The sequence below is a fragment of the Protopterus annectens genome, chromosome 3.part1 (genome assembly GCF_019279795.1).
Source record: "Protopterus annectens isolate FY-2018-M chromosome 3.part1, PAN1.0, whole genome shotgun sequence".
Taxonomy (NCBI): domain Eukaryota; kingdom Metazoa; phylum Chordata; order Ceratodontiformes; family Protopteridae; genus Protopterus; species Protopterus annectens.
The window spans coordinates 1,907,505,424-1,907,517,345 of NC_056732.1; positions in this window are offsets into that span (position 1 = coordinate 1,907,505,424).

Genomic DNA, 11,922 nt, shown 5'->3' on the forward strand with positions numbered 1-11,922 from the left:
TTACATTGGGTACAACTTCCACATTTATGTACCTTTTTTGTTACTAATGAAAGTTCTGAAATTTTTATAATGGGAACCTCCTTCCAAAATATTTTTGATATTTCATCCTTTTTTTGTACACGCATTTAAGTGGCTTGTCAAATATACAATTTAAATCTGATAACACTGCAAATTTTTTCCACTCCTTGTCTATAACTTGTTTGACCAAATTTGTTTCACCATCATATGAGATAGTCAAAGCAGATTGGTAAGAGACCCTTTCTATCTTCATACCTAGCCTTGCATAATCAGAGGGGTGATTTTTACCTAAAATAGGGGCAACCCTAGACTGTCTACCATCCATGACTTCTGTTAATAGATCATTCAAAAGTGTTGGAGGGTACCCTCTGGCTTTGAACATTTCTACTATAAAATCACATTGTCTTTTAAAATCCTGGTCATCAGATGTCATTCTGCTAGCCCGGACCAGTTGACCTTTTATTACCCCTCTTTTTTTGGTGTGGGGGTGGGCACTCGCATAGTGAAGATAAGAAGATAAGAATTCGAGAATGTCTGCTTTCTATGTATTTTAGATTTGAAACCATTGTCCACCCTTTGAATGTTAACATCGAGGTAATTTAACTCATTTTTGTTAAGCTGATATGTAAATTTTAGGAACTTAGTAGTCTTCGAAATGTATTCAAGGAATTCAAAAAAATGGTTATTAGTACCAGTCCAAAAAATACAGATGTCATCTAAAAAATGCCCATACAGGTTCCAATATTGCTTAAATTCCGACGTGAACATACATTTCTTTTCCCAATATAGGAGAATAATATTGGTGTAGGTAAGGGCACAGTGTGCTCCCATTGCCATGCCCTTCAATTGTTTATATTATTCTCCCTGAAAGAAAATACAATTTTTCTTAAGGTCTAGGTCCATTAAAATTAGACAAGTGCAAAATACACCAAAGGGAATATCCCCACAATCGGACATGAATTCCTCAAGCCAAGCAAGCCCCACATCATGTGGAATACAAGTGAACAAATCCACTACATCAAGTATAATGAAAGTACTTGTGTTGGATTGTTGTTCATTGCTTATGCGTCTTAAAAAATCCCATGAATCCTTGGGAATATTCTCATTTTTGAAAACTGTGTTTTTTAGATTATAATCTATATATTTTGCCAAAGGTGCAGTTACTGATCCTTCCGCAGAGACAATAGGCCTAAGCAGTGGGTCAGTAATACTTTTTTGGACCTTGGGTATGCCAAAGATAGAGGGTAATCTGGGCTTGTCACCATTTAATAAGTTATACGTCTCAATGTCTATGAGCCCCTCTATCACTAGGTCATTTAGACACACAGAAATCTTTTTGTAGGCAATGTTGACTTCATTCAAGGAAACTCTAGCGTATGTCTCTTCATCATTGAGCAAGTCAAACATTTTGCTTTCATAGCTGATATGATCCATTAAAACAACCCCTCCACCCTTGTCTGGTTTTATAGTTCTAAGGTTTTTGTTTTCCTTAAAATAATATAGAATATTCTTTTCCTCAGTAGTTACATTTGGGGTCACTCTATTGTATTTCAACATTTCCCTTAATTCTTTTTCCACCACCAGTTCAAAATTTCTTCGCTGGGGTGCAATGGAGGGTTGAAAGTGCTTTTCTTCACTAGTCTATTGTGAATATTCTTTTTCTCCTGTCCATTAAAAAATACTTGTAGATTTTTTTGTCTAATAAATAATTTTAAATCAATGCATAAATTAACCAAATTGTTTTTTATGCTGGGTATAAAAGTGAATCCTTTCAAAAAATAAATTAAAATGCCCTTTGGTGATGACAGTGCTGGTGTAGTTAAATATGTTAAAACCATTGTAGCTAAATAAGCAACCATCTTGTGTAATTTCATCCTGAGAATCTATTTCCAATATGTTCGTTCCTGTGGTCCCCAACTTTTCTGTACTTGGTTCCCATAGCTGTAGTTCACAGGACCCTTCTGTCTCAACCTCTCAGACCTCCTCGGAGGTGCAAATTCTCAGGGGTCCTGTAAGTTAAAATTTTCTTTATCATCCTGCTTAATATTATCTGTATATGCCCATTTTCTATCATTTTCACCCCCATATAAGTTGCTGTTGACCTTAAAGGGTTTTGGTTTAGGTAATGTGTCATGCTAGCATATTCATTAGTCTCTCTCAATTTTCATAAGTTTTCTATCCTGTATTTTCTTGAATTTTAACTCAATACCATTCAAAATATCAAAATACTTGGCCTTTTCAGTGTCTATACTAAATAGTAAATCACTAACAATACTGTTGTTAACACTCTCAATCTGATAAAAAAAACATTCTCCATTTCTAGCTCATTATTTTTGATAATGGCCCTCATTATGTCTGTCCTACATCTATCAAAAGCCATAATGAAGTCCTGGTGAAACTGAGAACCTTCTTTTACATTATTAGGATACTTGCATACTCTTAAACCTTTAGGAACAATTTTTAAATGCAGGCAGTGTATAAGATAAGCATTGTCAGTTCCTCAGGCTTTGTATTTGTACAATAAATTATCAAGTTTAGAAAGGATAGTAGCATAAGTATCATTGTTAGTAGCAACTTGCTTTTGTGCACTAAAATCAATTTTAAAGTTTAAAATGTCTCTAAAATGTCTTTTAGTACCCTTTGTACCTTTGTTGATGCTTGCAACAATTCAGGACTTAATGATTTGGTGTCTTTAAAACATGTACTCAAGCTCAGGTCTGCAAAACTGTGATATTTTTACATTTTTTAAGTATATTCATGTTATTTTATCCTGGTTTATTTATTTAAGTGAATTCTTGATTTTATATACATTTTCATGTGTTTTATTATTTGTCCACCTGATGGTGCTAGACTAGTAAGACTGTCACATGCAGTTTAGAATCCACTCTTTCTGTACCTTGGTAACTAATTGAATCACTGATGTCATTGGTCTATTCAAACAGGAAAAGTTATTTAACTAGGTAACTTTGATGTTTTTGCCCATCTGATGTTGTTCTATGAGACAAAAACGTAAGGGGAAGTGTTTTTATCAGTGTTTATGTTATTTGTGGATATGTGTTCCTTTTGCTGTGTTTGAACATTAAATTACTTGTGTGTTGGAAATGTTGGTCTCCGGTGCCTAATTTTGGATTACTAGTTAAGTTTGGGGTACTTTTACCACATCTTTGCTGTTTAATAGTTTTGGTTTTGTGGTTATGGATTCACCGGCTGGCTCCAATGCTTCTGTCAATGAAAACGTTTCTAAAGGGACTGAACTGGGTGAGCTGCGTAAACTCATTGGACAACTGACACAACTGGTGGGGCTTTTGATGCCCATTAGCCAATCCATGGCTTCTCTAGCAGCAGGAGTTTCTCTACCTGGTAACCAGGAAGGATTACAACGTCCAGCTTCGAAGGAAGGAATGGAGGGCAGAAATGCTACTACAAGGACTCTAAATTTGAATTCACAAACTTCTCAACGACTGCAATCAAGCCTGGATGGCTTTCCCAGTATTACATTAACCTCTAACCATGAGGAGGGTCTTTCACATGTGAACACACATCCAAACCATGGACTGAGTGAAAGAGAAACAAGTTCCAAAAATTCAAACCAAGAAGGTACTAAAAGACATTTTATCAACATTTTAAACTTTAAAATTGATTTTAGTGCAGAAAAGCAAGCTGCTACTAACAATGATACTTATGTTACTATCCTTTCTAAACTTGATAATTTATTGTACAAATACAAAGCCTGAGGAACTGACAATGCTTATCTTATACACTGCCTGCATTTAAAAATTGTTCCTAAAGGTTTAAGAGTATGCAAGCATCCTAATAATGTAATAGAAGGTTCTCAGTTTCACCAGGACCTCATTATGGCTTCTGATAGATGTGGGGCAGACATAATGAGGGCCATTATCAAAAATAATGAGCTAGAAATGGAGAATGTTTTTTATCAGATTGAGAGTGTTAACAACAGTATGATTAGTGATTTACTGTTTAGTATAGACACTGAAAAGGCAAAGTATTTTGATATTTTGAATGGTATTGAGTTAAAATTCAAGAAAATACAGGATAGAAAACTTATGAAAATTGAGAGGCTCTAATGAATATCTAGCATGACACATTACCCTAAACCAAAACCCTTTAGGGTCAACAGCAACTTATATGGGGGTGAAAACAATAGAAGATGGGCATATACAGATAATATTAACTAGGATGACCAAGAAAATTTAAACTTACAGGACCCCTCAGAATTTGTACCTCCGAGGAGGTCCAAGAGGTTGAGACAGAAGGGTCCTGTGAACTACAGGTTTGGGAACCAAGTACAGAAAAGTTGGGACCATAGGAACGAACATATTGGAGATAGATTCTCAAGATGAAATTACACAAGATGATTGCTTATTTAGCTACAATGGTTTTAACATATTTAACTACACCAGCACTGTTATCACCAAAGGGCATTTTAATTTATTTTTGAAAGGATTCACTTTTATACCCAGGCTAAAAACAAATTTGGTGAATTTATTAGTTGATTTTAAATTATTTATTAGACAAAGAAATCTAGAATTATTTTTTAATGGACAGGAGAAAAAGAATATTCACAATAGACTAGTGAAGAAAAGCAATTTCAACCCCCCACTGCACCCCCAGCTTAGAAATTTTGAACTGGTGGTGGAAAAAGAATTAAGGGAAATGTTGAAATACAATAGAGTGACCCCAAATGTAACTACTGAGGAAAAGAATATTCTATATGATTTTAAGGAAAACAAAAACCTTAGAACCATGAAACCAGACAAGGGTGGAGGGGTTGTTTTAATGGATCATATCAGCTATGAAAGCAAAATGTTTGACTTGCTCAATGATGAAGAGACATACGCTAGAGTTTCCTTGAACGAAGTCAACATTGCCTACAAAAATATTTCTGTGTGTCTAAATGATCTAGTGATAGAGGGGCTCATAGACATTGAGACTTATAACTTTTTAAATGGTGACAAGCCCAGAGTACCCTCTATCTTTGGCATACCCAAGGTCCACAAAAGTATTACTGACCCACCGCTTAGGCCTATTGTCTCTGTGGAAGGATCAGTAACTGCACCTTTGGCAAAATATGTAGAGTATAATCTAAAAAACACAATTTTCAAAAATGAGAATATTCTCAAGGATTCATGGGATTTATTTAAGACGCATAAGCAATGAACAACAATCCAACACAAGTACTTTGATTACACTTGATGTAGTGGATTTGTTCACATGTATTCCACATGATGTGGGGCTTGCTTGGTTTGAGGAATTCATGTCCAATTGTGAGGATATTCACTTTGGTGTATTTTGCACTTGTCTAATTTTAATGGACCTAGTCCTTAAGAATAATTTTATTTTCTTTCAGGGAGAATAATATAAACAATTGAAGGGTGTAGCAATGGGAGCACACTGTGCCCCTACCTACGCCAATATTATTCTCCTATATTGGGAAAACAAATATGTGTTCATCTCTGAATTTAAGCAATATTGGAACATGTATGGGTGATTTTTAGATGACATCTGTATTTTTTGGACTGGTACTAATAACCATTTTTCGAATTCCTTGAATACATTTCTAAGACTACTAAGTTCCTAAAATTTGCATATCAGCTTAACAATAGTGAGTTAAATTACCTTGATGTTAGCATTCACAGGGTGGACAATGGTTTCAAATCTAAAATACATAGAAAGCAGACATTCTCGATTTCTTATCTTCACTATGTGAGTGCCCACCCCCCACACCAAAAAGGAGGGTTAATAAAAGGTCAACTGGTCCGGGCTAGCAGAATAACATCTGATGACCAGGATTTTAAAAGACAATGTGATTTTATAGTAGAAATGTTCAAAGCCAGAGGGTACCCTCCAACACTTTTGAATGATCTATTAACAGAAGTCATGGATGGTAGAGAGTCTAAGTTTGCCCCCATTTTGGGTAAAAATCACCCCTCTGATTATGCAAGGCTAGGTATGAAGATAGAAGGGGCGTTTTACCAATCTGCTTTGACTATCTCATATGATGGTGAAACAAATTTGGTCAAACAAGTTATAGACAAGGAGTGGAAAACATTTGCAGCCTTATCAGATTTAAATTGTATATTTGACAAGCCACTTAAATGTGTGTACAAAAAAGGACAAAATATCAAAAATATTTTGGAAGGAGGTTCCCATTATAACAATTTCGGAACTCTCATTAGTAACAAAAAAGGTACACACAAATGTGGAAGTTGTACCCAATGTAAGTACGTACGGACTGGGGACATGTTATATTTAAAATGTCGAAACAAGTATATAACTACTAGAGGGTGTGCAAATTGTAATACCACAGGTGTGGTATATATTGTTTTGTGTGGGGCATGTGACGCCTTCTATGTGGGTAAGACAGAAAGGAGGTTAAAACAAAGAATGTATGAACACCTTTATGGTTTAAGGAAGAAAAATGATAATAACACCCTGTACAAACATCTTCAGGCATGTCCAAAAGCCAAGTATCAATTTTTCGTGATAGAGGTTGTCCCTATAGACTCCAGGGGTGGGCCATGGGAGACCAGACTTGAATACAGGGACCTATATTGGCAATTAGTCCTGGATGCTTGCAACAATTCTGGACTTAATGATATGGTGTCTTTAAAACCTGTACTTAAGCTCAGGTCTGCAAAAGTTTGATATTTTTACATTTTTTATGTATATTCATTATTTTATCCTGGTTTATTTATTTAAGTGAATTCTTGATTTTATATACATTTCCATGTGTTTTATTATTTGTCCACCAGATTGTGTTAGACTAGTAAGACTGTCACATGCAATTTAGAATCCACTCTTTCTGTATCCTTGTAACTAATCGAATCACTAATTTCATTGGTCTATTCAAACAGGAAAAGTTATTTAACTAGGTAACTTTGATGTTTTTGCCCATCTGATGAAGTTCTATGAGACGAAAATGTAAAGGGAAGTGTTTTTATTAGTGTTTATGTTATTTGTGGATATGTGTTCCTTTTGCTGTGTTTGAACATTAAATTACTTGTGTGTTGGAACTGCTGGTCTCCGGTGCCTAATTTTGGATTACTAGTTACGTTTTGGGCACTTTTACCACATCTTTGCTATTCTGTAGCCATACCAATTGAGTTCTGTGATCAGATTGTTTTTGCAGATATGGTGGGGGGGGAGACAGAGATGTGTTTCAAGAACTATGGTAACCTTGCTGTATGAGTTGCTCAGACCTGTTTCCATCTTTATGTCTTTCAGTCAAGATGTCACGTGAAAGACTACCTGTTTATACAGTGGATGAAAATGAAGTCATCATCACACACCTGGTACAGCACTACCAGGTGTTTTTCGGCAGAACAGCCCATGAGCAGCAGGATCGGTCCACCCTGTGGCATGATCTTACCCACAGGGTAAATAATGTTGGCATGCAGAACCGCAGTTATGAGCAGGTCCGGCATGATTGCAGTGACCTACTTCACAATGCCCGTCGGCGTGCTTCTGTAGTCAGGGGGATCACCTTGCAATGGGGAGGGGTCATGCCATCCATCCCCCCCGACATGTGTTGAAGAGCTCCTTGCCGGCCTCAGAGCACCTGCTCCTCCGCACGCACAAAATCTGGCGGAGAGTATAGTGGAGTTGGGTGCTACCCACACACTGGCAGAGGAGCGTGCAGGTAAGGCCACAGGGCACATCAGTAGACCACTGATGGGTATCCATCTGCATCTATGTACAGGTAGATCATGCATATGTGAGATGACATATATATATATATATATATATATATATATATATATATATATATATAGTCTGTTGCTGCATAGTAGTAATAAACAGATGTGCATAAGCTGTAGTATTGTGGGCTTGTACTGTTGATATACTGTAATGCTGCACCCACCCTGTACCAATGCCCCAGTTGTGGCTACTGACATCACATCTCTCACAGACTTATGTAAGTCCCTCTGATATACCTCCAAGGCAGCAGCCTGTAGCTGGTGAGTATGGTTTTTGTTCAGGCTTGCCAATACACTGGTCATGTTATGGCTATGGTATATTCCATGCACACATTTGACACGCCTACCCATAATGCATGCCATACATGTTTACGTATTGTTGCTGTTAACTGCACTGCATCATAGTGGTGACCATGATGGTGTATCTGAAGGGTATGTCAGACTCCTGCAATATAACGAACATCCTGTCATTGCAAAATGTGTCCACAGAGATGAACATAATGGTGGGACAAATGGTCTTCAGTAGGGACATGTGTGAAACATCACCCTTATACAGTGCTACAGCAGTGTATATACCAGTATTACAATGGCAACTGTTACAGATCTATACTATGGCATATCATAATACTGGGGTCCACAACCCTTACAACCTGCAATGTGGTCCCAACATGAGCTATGGGTGTGTAATATGGAATTGTAGGTTAGGGCAGCAAATATGAGGAATACATACCTTCACAAACACTGGAAGTATATGTGAGCACACACACTCCAGATAAAATATAGTGGAAGCAGCTGTTGAGGTATTGACTGCATGCATCTGTCATGGAAATGCACCTTCCAGCAAGTACATGTCCCCAATGTCACACCAAGTATTATTCTGCTGTCCAAGATGTTTGGCCATCAAATGTGCACACTTACCTGCAACAAAGGCAGCCGTGGCTTGCACACATCTTACATGACATAGCATGGGCTCCATACCCAAAACTCAAAACCCAAACAGGCAGCACCCATGAGCTGGACATGTAGCCATACCTCACCATTGCATATACCATGGCAAACAGTGCAGGCAGTCATTTATGTGGCAAAGATGTATGGGACAGGAATGATGTAGGAAATAAACAGATGGCCATCCAAGACAGATGATGTCACATGTAGCAAACTGGTCATGTGTGCTGCCTAGTAACACGCCACAACACTGAGGGGGTTGCTGGAATGTCTAGCAGGTACTGGCTGTGCAGTACCCATGTCAGCAATTGCCTGGACTCTACAAATGTGTGGCCTATGGGTTAGGGTAATCAGATGTGACAATTGTACCACAGGAAGCATCCACCAGGCCTCTCTACAGGTAGTCTATGCATAACAGAAGAGGTCCCCAAAAGGCATGCGTTGCAATCTGTACTGGTGTACCAAGACCACATTGGAAACCTATAGACAGTATCACATCAGATACATGTGCTGCACAACCAATGCCTCACCCACCACAGGCCCACCATCCCCATCTTTACCATGCCAGTGCCAGTGTACACCTGCATGTTTGCCATTCATTAGCTGGGACTAGGCTGTAACATGTGGTGTTCAGTGTTTGGGACATAGTTGTCAAGCATCTACAAAAAGACTGAAGGTGGGGAGGGGGAGTCATCATGACACAACAGTGCATGGCTGTATCTGCACACAGTCAGGGTCAGGAACTGTGGCAGACTTACCCTGACTCCACAGCAATAGTGACGGCAGTGTGTGAACTCCAAGAGATATGCACATGAGTTGAGCTTGCAATCATGCAGAGTTGGGGGACATGTGTAGGGCAGACTGACCATATACTGTCAAATGCAGATGGGCCATGCTAGTATACCCCTGCCAGGAATAGTGACTGCTGTAGTACACATAACAGTAGGTGCAAAAAAACATTATGATAGGGGCATGCACACATATGCATCCACAAAGTGTATGCATCTCAGTCAGCATCAGCACACCTAACACATTTGTTAGACACTGCATTTGATTGTACAGGACATATGTCACATATCAGGCTCAAGTAATGTTAACATATGCAGTAACGTGGTCCCATGGCATATCAAGGAAGAGGGCGTCATATCAGTAAGGGTGAGTACACTCCCCATAGCCATGGTAAGGTGACGGTTTTCAGTGTAATAGTATCGTATTGGTCATACATGCACCACTGACGATGGCATCTGTAAATCAGACATCGGGCATTCACAAATGACATCTGTCCACATATTATCCCAGGTATGTGTTGGGCAAACACATAGGGGCTGTCAGCATTAGATAAGACATAACTGACACAGTAATACACATTCAGCAATGGTGTGTACACCTGTGAGTTATGGTGCACAGTACATAACAGGGTGCTGAACAAGTGCACAGCAATACTGTGTACATGGGTGCAGTGTTTTCCAGGGAAAGGGGCATCACCTACTAATACAGCCCATGCATCACACACATGTATACTGTTGCTAGCATGGATTGACTATAGCTGCACTGCATGCTGTTGAGTACCATATGTTATGCATGTTGACAGATGGGTAATGGGAGGTCTGTCTACTATCTTTGTGTAACCTCACCTGTAAGTGTGTATGTGTGGTAGGGGCTGGGGGGAGTAGTATGTCTGTAAGTGCAACCTGGTGGAGTGGAGGGGGGCTTGATGCATGTAGGATGTGTGTGTATGTGTGTGTGTGTTTGTGTGGGTGTCCATGTATGCACATCTGTGATTGTGAGGTTGATCATACATCAGTACTTCCCTTTGGAATCGTGCAGTACATGGACATGGACTGTCACATGAAACAACAAGAATACTTGTCTGATATGGAATCTCAGGACAGCTGATAATATAATAAGGTCTGTAGCATGGAACATGCATTGGGAGGGAAACTAGACACCAAGTATACTGTTAAAATTGCAATCAGCAGAAAGGTGAAGGACTACCCATGTATGCAGCACTACAGATGCATTGGGAAATTACTAGACAAAACCAGTGAGTGTATCCAAATATTACTGCTGTCCACATAATAAGTTGACTGAGCAACAGATCTTACATCTACTCAGCAATGGGTATGTCTGACACTCCAGTGCGTGACATCATTGAGTGACAGTAGTAGCCCCTAACATATGGGGGCCATGCTCATGATGTCTGGACATACCCAGAGTGAACACTGGATGACAGCAGTGAGTCCTTGTAAAACCTACTCCAATCAAGTCAAAGAGGTAATGGAGTAACAGGTCATGTTTGTGATCACTTGTCTAGGCAATTAGAAGAATGATATGTTAATGACTGGTATTATTGAGTGTATGTTTCCAAGTGTGCTGCAGGATGGGGAACATACGTGAATAAACTTGGGACAGTCTGTAAACTCAGGGATAGGTAGGTATTATGGTGGAATGTCAGGGTGTGTGTGTGTTTGTGTGTGTGTGTGTGTGTGTGTGTGTGTGTCTGTACTGTTAAGCAATGATGTACAGGTCTTAAAGTGCATTTCTTGTTTTCCCCTCACAGGTGGCGAGGTAGGTCAGAGTCCCTCCTGCATGCAATCTGATGTTGGTGTTCATACAGACACTGAAAATGATGATAAGTGTGTTGAGACACAGGCAGGGTTGTCAGAGGCCAAATCTACTCTATTGTTTGACATCCCCCTGTTATCCACCGCATCCCTGCACACAGTCACAGTGCCTATACATACTCCATCACCAGTGACCATAGCAGAGGGACAGTTGGTGGTTGGTGGCAGTGCACAGGACAGTGTGGTATCTATGGCTGCTGTGTCTGGACACAGAAGACATAGCCAGATGTCCGGCAGGGTACCACATAGGCAGATGTACCAGGGTGCTCATGGGAGGGCTGCTGGTCATCGTGCCCTTGGCAAAAGTGCCACATCTGGTACCACCAGACGCATGTTTCAGGCTGTCATGGAGATGCAGGCACATATGGAATGGTACACCAGACAAGGCCTGAGGCTGCAGAGGGCTGCTTTTTCATCTATGACAACATCTGTGATCTTCCAGGTGCCCACCGTGAATATACAGAGGTCATGGATAGACAGTTGGGTGAGAATGGTGGACCTCATCAACAGTGGATTGTCCATGCTAGAGCATGTGGTGGGAGTGGGTCGATGGCCACGTGCATGTAGGCCAGCAACACCAACATCTGGCGGTTGACGTGGACGTGCAAGGACACCAA